This window comes from Pinus tabuliformis, chromosome Q (genome assembly GCF_031772625.1).
Source record: "Pinus tabuliformis cultivar Carrire ecotype Pingquan chromosome Q, CPIR1, whole genome shotgun sequence".
Classification (NCBI taxonomy): Eukaryota; Viridiplantae; Streptophyta; class Pinopsida; order Pinales; family Pinaceae; genus Pinus; species Pinus tabuliformis.
The window spans coordinates 809,907,520-809,915,950 of record NC_142296.1 but is presented as its reverse complement, the minus strand read 5'-3'; positions in this window follow the sequence as shown (position 1 = coordinate 809,915,950).

Here is an 8,431-nt window from a genome sequence, read left to right as displayed (position 1 = left end):
TCTAGCATTTTTGCAACCATACGTTCAATTTCACTCTTTTGGGCATAAGGATATCTGTAAGGCCTCATATTTGGAGGAACACTTCCTGGAATCCAATGAATAACATGATCATGATCACGAATAGGTGGGAGGAATTTGGGAGTCTCAAACACCTTGGAATGATTGTCCAAGACTTTTTGGAGATATGGAGAAATAGATGATTTCAACGTTTGAACCTCTAGTGAGCATAATTGAGCAATTACATCACATTTCTATTTATTCAAAAGCTTTTTCATGCCATTATAGCTTATTATATTTCTTGGTTTCCCTATGATAGCCCTTAATTCAACTTCCTTTCCTTCCCAAAAAAGATTCAAGAAAAGTTCTTGAAAATTGAAAGTTATCGTTTCCAAAGATTATAACCATTGGACTGCTAGTACAATATCGACACCACCCATTAGAATGGAAAGCATTGGACTCTTCAATATATATTACCCCATGGTTATCTTTATATTATGGAACTTTCTAGAGAAATTTATTGTTCCTCATTTGCAACCATCACTTGACACTTTGGTGCTAGATATAGGAAGCAATTCAATTCCTTGGCTATCTTACAATGAATGAAATTATGGGTACTACATAAATCAATCAATGCAATTACATTTTTATTGTTGATATATCATTCTATATTGAGAGTTTTGTTGATCAATGGTTGTCATTGATGTCAACCCAAGAAGCACTAGGGGCTATCCTAATATTGCATGGGAATTTTTACTTTATAACTCATCCTATTCCGAGCCAAGGATCTCCTAGATTGATTCTACTCATCGTGATGTTTCCATTGATATATGGCATGCCAAGTAGTTTTTCACGGTTTGAGAGTTATTCATGTTTGAAGTTAGTAACCCCAATTAGTGGGCTAAAACCTCATGGGGTTGTGGTATGACACTCATTATTGGTTGTGGCCATTGAATAGTCAATAACTAATAATGTTTTATGCTCCTAAAATCCCTACAAATTTCACTTGTTGAGGACCCTATCAACTCAAGCCATTTCTATAAATAGTGACCCTCATATCCTCCTCTAGCAAGCCGTTTTCAATGAACTATCTTGTGAGAAGACCTATGTAATTTGTGAGCCCTCATGATCTCCCAACAGAGGATCTGTTATAGGGATTTTAAGGTTTCATTGAGGTCTGGTTAGGGCACAAAATTATGATCAAGTTTGAAGGTCTGTTTTGAAGCAAGTTTAAAGCCTTGGATTCTAGGATTTCACTGCTTCAAACATGTCATTGTGCAATTTTCACTTTTTCTACGAAGCTTCAAAATATAAAATTAAAACTCATTTGAGATGAACTCGTGATGAACTGTGTGAACGAATTTTAGATTTTGGTTCATTTATTTTCAGAGATATGATCTGAGTAAGTTCGGGTTTTCACAGGCTCCCAAATTCCATGTCAAATAGGTAACCTTGGGAAAATCATTATAACTTTCTTTTTGAGCATTGGATTCAAATTTCATAAATAGTGATAGAAAGAGGACAAACTTTAGTTTGTTGGGTATCACTTTCCCATGCTGAAGGTCAAAATAGTGACGTGTGGCACTCTGTACAAGTTTGCTCTACTGAACCTGTCTATAATCAGGTCATCGTGCGAGATTGGGCATAATTCTTTCTTGAAGAATCCATTCTCAATCAGACTTGTGGGGTTGTAAAGAGGACTCATAGGGTTACCATAGGATGAAATTTTAGACCTTGGAGATTCAAAATTACATAGATACAATAGATTCAATATCAAGCTCCTATAAGGCAAGAAAAGGTATGCATTCAAGGATCATTGTAGTAAGGACCACACATAAACAGTCAAGGGTAAGTATACTACAAGAAGGTATGTATGATCAGTGTTTGCATTTGAATTTTGAGTATCATCTTTGACATGTGTTTTTTCAGGAAAGTGTAAGCATTAGGGGAATTTTGAGGTATACAATGGGCCTCCTAAGGAAATTATAAAATGATAGTGGAAATAATAAGATAAGATTATATTACATCATCAAAATTTAGAGGGAAAAGAGAAAAAACTATTTCTTCAACTCGTATTTTCAACTTACCTCCCTATGGGTTTACTCAAATTTCGAGCAACAACACTTCCTGGATGTAGAATTTGATTCCTCATCCAAGGAGTACCCATGTTGCATACTTTCAATGAATCCTTCTACATGAAAAATGAGAAATACATGAAAAATGTGATTTCAATCAAGTTTTTTCATCTATTTCTTATTTTTCATTTAGTAGAGTCCATTGAAAGTATGCAACATGGGTACTCCTTGGATGAGGAGTCAAATTTTGAATCCAACAAGTACTCTCGCTTGAAATTTGAGTAAAACCTTAGGGAGATAAGTTGAAAATACGAGTTGAAAAATAGTTTTATTATTTTTTAAACTTTTTACTTTTTTACTACAAAAAAGGTGAATCACCCCCCATGGTTGACATCATCAGATTGAATCAGATTGGTTCTTTTAAAGTTTATTTTGGTAGTACATTTTTCTTAGGAGGCCAATTTTAGACCTAAAAATTCCCCTAATGTATATTGTTTTGTATTTGTTTGGGTATTTTTTGTTAATGCATGTGCATGAAGGATGACACTTTAGAAAAACATGGACACATACTAGAAGGACATGCAATTCAAGAGTACCATTACTTGAAGCATGAAAAACATTACCTCAGCAATTGCAAGCGATCCAAGAAGCAATGATGAGTCAAGTGTCAGGTCTTGTCAGAAAGGCAGTGTTGTAAAAGAGTCATCATTGAAAGAGTCGTTATTGTAAAGAAGTCAATCTGCCTAGAGTTGAAGAGGCATTGTTGGGAGTTATAGGAGTCATTGTTGGGATGATGTCATGGTTGGGTTGCAGGTCATAGTGTTATTGGGCGTTCGGTCAAGTATAAGAAAATCATTGTAAATCATATTGTATCGTGGATCATTGTCCATGGTACGGGAGTCCACACTCTTGTCTCAGTTTTGATCATTATGGGGTGGTAGGGAGGTCCTAGGCAGGTGCATGAAGTCACCTACAGGTTGGAGCCTATGAACACTTCAGGGTGGTAGGTTGGTCTAGGATGTTGGGGCATCGATTTAGTTGACTACTGAAGAAACCAGGGTTTTGGGGCATCCTTCCAGTGGGATATGGAGAAGAATGATTTTCTACAATTCTAAGAAGTTGTAACTTTCAATTTAATTATGGTTGAAGATTAAATAATTTATCAGAAAAACATTTGGTGGTTTTTTACCCCGAGGGTGTTTTCCACCTAAAATTCTTGTGCTTATTTTGTTCTTTTGTTTACTGTTGTTATAGGATAAGCATTAATAATAATTGAATATTAACTAATTATCTGAAAATATTTAAAAGTGCTAATTTCCAAGGAATATTGATTCACCCCCCCCAGTATTTCCAACAATTGGTATTATTGCTTAGTTCCTTCAATAACAATCTAACAACTCGAAGGAGATCATGGAATACACCAAGAATAGAGTTCCTTTATTCAATGGAAATAACTATGCACTTTGGAGTGGAAGAATGCAGGTTCATTTGTTGGCACAAAGATACCAAGTATGGGAAATTGTTGAAAAAGGCTTCACATCAACCCCAGATGAACAAGGTAAGAAAAATATGGTATATGATGAAACTTATAAAGATATTATTATCATTTGGCTTATCAAATCTGTCTATCTTAAGGTAATTAGTTGCAAGAAAGCTAAAGAGGTATGGGGCAAGCTTGAGAATATATATGCAAGTGACTCAAAGGTGAAAGAAGCAAAGCTTCAAATTTTCAGTGAAAAAATTGAGCAACTCAGAATGAAGGAAGATGAAGATATTGTTGCATACTTTCAACATGTTGATGAAACAAAAAACACATTGGAAGGTTTGGGATAACTTTTCGGCACAAAAATTGTTGTCCGAAAGATCGCCAGAACCTTGCCAGCAAGATTCAACCCAAAGGTATCTGTCTTGGAAGATAGATCAGATCTGACCAATCTCAGCATAGATGAATTACATGGAATTATTGCGACATATGAAATGAGGATTTAATAATAGGATGGCACATCTCACTTGGGAACAACACTTGTCTTAGCCAAGAAGACTAGTAAGGACAAACAGATTTTGAAAGAAAAAACGTACAGTTGTAAGGATGAAGAAAATGAAGAAGATGAAGAAGATGTTGGGATAGGGTCCTTGGGGTCAAATTTTGATATTTCTTTTTGTATAAATGTAAAGTCTCAGTGATTTTTGGAAGCGGAGCGTGAAGATAATAAGAGTCAAAGGGGCTTTAGTCGCTTAGGTGGTTAGGAGATAAGAAGTTTTGAGACCGCCCATGGTCCACGGACCATGGTACTGTAAAAGCAAATGATATAAATAGAAGAGTCATAGCAAGTCTAGGAAGAAACTAAGATAGAAGATCATTGCTTGGGCAAGTGAGCTAAGGCAGGAAAGTTTGTTTCTTGTACTTATGCAAACAGGAAGGCTCCTACAGCTAAGTGCGCAGAGACCTTGTGTTGGTATCATCCCAAGACCCCTTTTTCCTTCCCAAAAACATATCATTTATCCATTCATTTTCATCATATATCCCTCAAAATCCTTGAAAATTGATTATTAATAGTTCTATAGTTATTAAATTGCATAGAAATTGATTTAGGGGTTTTATGTTGAAGAATTAGAAGTTTTTGATGAAATGATTACAGGAAGTACCCACATCCTGTAATGATCTTATCGTTTGACATGTGGCGCAACAGATGAGCTAGAACGAAAGGCATGGGCGAAAAGCAGAATGTCCAAGCATGGACAAACACCTATCTCCCAGCCGAATCGAACCTCCTATGTACACGGTCAACTCAAGTCAAAGCAGGGCACTCTGGCAGACAAAAGCAGCAACAGCAGCTCGTTCCATTTTCATTTTAGTTTTTGTTCTTTTTGGAAACATTTAGCATGGAAACATTTTGAAAAGGCTTATGTAATAAAAGCGGCAACAGCCGAATGTACATTCATTGTAGCAATGACATGGCTGTGCATACGCATATGTAAATACAGTCAGGTTAATGTTTGAATAGTTTTTATCGTTGAATCGTTTTCAGAACAGAGTTTTAAGTTTAATACAAAGACCTATTCACAGCCACGACGTGTATACCTCTTGCATTGATTTGGTAGCTGATCGATTATAGCCAGCGTACCCTTAGGACGCGGACGGGCCCTGCGTTCAATCGGTATACTGTCCGTTTGTTTCATTTATGTTTTGGTTATCATATGTTTGCACAGTGTTTATATTGGATTTCGATTTCCATAGCATATGGTTTGCATAACAGTTACATAGCTTTCGATTCCCATAGCTTTTGATTTCCATTGCATGTATATGGTGTCCGCTTATGAATGGTTTGCGTTTATGGTTATGTTGAACAGTCATCAATGAGATCTGGAAGTGAGTCTTGTAAGGGATTCGATCCCTGTGTGGCCTGTAGAAACACCACCATAAACTCTGTTTCTATTTCATAATTCATTTATGATTTCTATATAGTTTGATATAGTGTAAATATCATTGAATGTTGTGTGTTTATTGAACAAGGGTTTTATGGGCAATATCTCTGTAAGGAGATTAAAATCATTGTTACAGTCATACACAGTGCTTACGTTTGCACAGTCATACACAGTACTTAGATTTAGTGTTTAATTTGATAGATGCAGCTCATGACAGGCATTGTAATCAAGTATATCAGTAGGGTAATCTAAGTGTTTGAATGATAGGCTACATATTCCAGTCTTTCGTAAAGAAACCTTGTAACCTACATCACAATCACTTGGCCAGAGATCCTTTATGTCTATATATTTTAGACCACGCCTCTAATCTTACGCACCTCGGTCGATATTAAATATAGAGTCTAGACTAGTACCCTAGCTGGAACCACTACATTTTGGCGCCATTGCCGGGGAGGCGTACTTAAAGGATTCAAACAAAAAGAAAAAATTTCAATACACAAAAACAAACAAAAACACAGTTAGAAATCATGTTCATTTATGCCTAGACTTAGAGACAATCAAGGGAGATTTGTAAGAACCCCCCACCATCTCAAAACTAACCCATCATCATTAGGAGCAGACTCTCTAGGGAATAAAACACCAGCTGAGGAGGATATCCAAACATTGGAAGAAAGATTTTATTCAGGACAACAAATTACTCTTGTTGAGAGGGAAACTCTATTTGCACATAAATCACAGCAGAAGCCCTTTCCTAGATCTTCTACACAAGGGAAAAGTAGTACAATTACCAAGCAATGTTCCTTTCTCTCTTTTCCACCAAGTGACACTAAGAGACCAATTAGAATGGCTGAGGAGGGATCTAGATCAGTTCCCCATCAAGAGGAGGAGGAATCAACTTTTAAGTTCCCCATACAAGAACCACAGGAGGATGAGGAGATCAAAATGAAAAATATACCCCCATCCGTGCTACCCAATTTCTATGGTATGGCTTCAGAGGATCTAGACTCATTCTTATTCGAGTTTGACATTGTATGTCGAAATTATGGCTATACAGATGATGCTCATAGATTGAGATTGTTTCCGGCCACATTAAAGGCAGCAGCCTTGAAATGGTTTATGGGGCTAGGTGAGCATGCCATAGTTGATTGGGATGGCATGAGGAGAATATTTCTAAGGAAATATCAGCCTTATTGCAGATCCAAAGACTCTAAAGATGACATCTTTAGAATGAGTCAGCAGGAGGATGAAACCTTAGAAGAATATCTAGAACGGTTTGTCTATAACTTGCAAAAATCTAAACACCGAACAATGCCTCCTGATCTAGTCCGCACAATATTCTTGAAAGGTATCCGGGAAGAATACATGGTTGATCTCAACTTAATGGGAAAAGGTGAAATCTCTGCCTTACCCTTTGAAGAAATAGCTGAACTGTGTGAAAAATATTCAAGAAGTAAAGCCAAAATGGGAAAGAGAACCTTGTCAACCAGGGTCACAAAAACTGCCTCTGCTAGTGTCACCCGGGCTGAAATTGGTAATCTTTTAGAAGAGTTAAAAACAGATTTGTTGAGCACTCTAGGGAACCAAATTGATACCTTAAAGGCCAAAAAGAAACAGGAGGAAGAAGATAATATCATGGCTATTTTCTGCCCCAAGTGCCGCAAGAAACATGCATTAAAACACTGCCCTCTAGAGAATATCCAAGTATGTGCTTTCTGTACTGAGCATCATGATATGTTTAACTGTCCTAAAGTTAAAATTTTGCAGAACTGTAACATGGCAGCCAGCACAGAGATGGAAAACGTGTATTACATGGGCGCAAAGCGACCATGGCAGCCAAGGAAAACACCCCAAGGTATGTTTCCTAATCAAAATATGCAATTTCCTATGAATGATCAGATGTATGCACAAAACTCATGGAATATACCTATGCCATGGCAGCATGGAAACCAATCACAAAATCAATGGAGACCGTCTCAACAGTATTCCCAATCCTACCATCCATATCCGCAATCATACCCACCTTACTCACAGCCATATCAGCAGTACCAACAGCCATATCCATCACATTCTCAAACATATCAGCAGCACCCTCAGCAAGTTGTTTATCAGCCCCAACCTTCTCAACAAACATTGTCTGCTCCTCCACAAATAAATGTATCACAACTGCAATTTCCAACTAACCCACAACCTCCTAGACCCACACAAATACCTGCTCAAACTGTCCCAAATCCGAACAATAGAGCAGAGAGGCCAGCCTATAATGTAGAGGAAGGAACCTCATACTCCACACTGCCTTTGCAAAACATTAATCTGAGGTCTGGTAGGGTGCTCCAAAAGGATTCTCCAATAACAGATCAGCAAGAAGAAAACTTAGAAAAAGAAAATGAAATGACAGCTCAAACAAAACCAAGCAGTGATACCAAAGATAAACAGATGCAATCACTGCACCCACCTTTTCCAGACCGATTGGTCCAAGTAAAACCACCACTGCCTCCACCACAATTTGATGTCTTGGATGAACTTAAAATTGTCTACATAAAAATCCCTCTGCTGCAAGCTATAAAGAACATTCCTATCTACATCAAAGCCATCAAAGACATGTGTCTCAAGAAGCCTGCTAGGAAAAGGATTGATCCTCAGACCATTCATGTTTTAGGAAATTTAGCAGGCCTTATGACCAATACCATCTCCATGGAGAAGTATGTTGATCCTGGCATTCCAAAAGTGACCACCATCATTAACAACATACAGATTCCAATCACTTTGATAGATCTTGGAGCCACAATCAATGTCATGACCCTTGAAACCATGAGAACACTCTAGATCATGAATTTGCAACATACCACGATTGTTCTTGAACTAGCTGATAGGTCCAAAGTCATTCCTGAAGGGATTTTGGAAGATATCATTGTCTCACTGGACTCTTGGGAGTA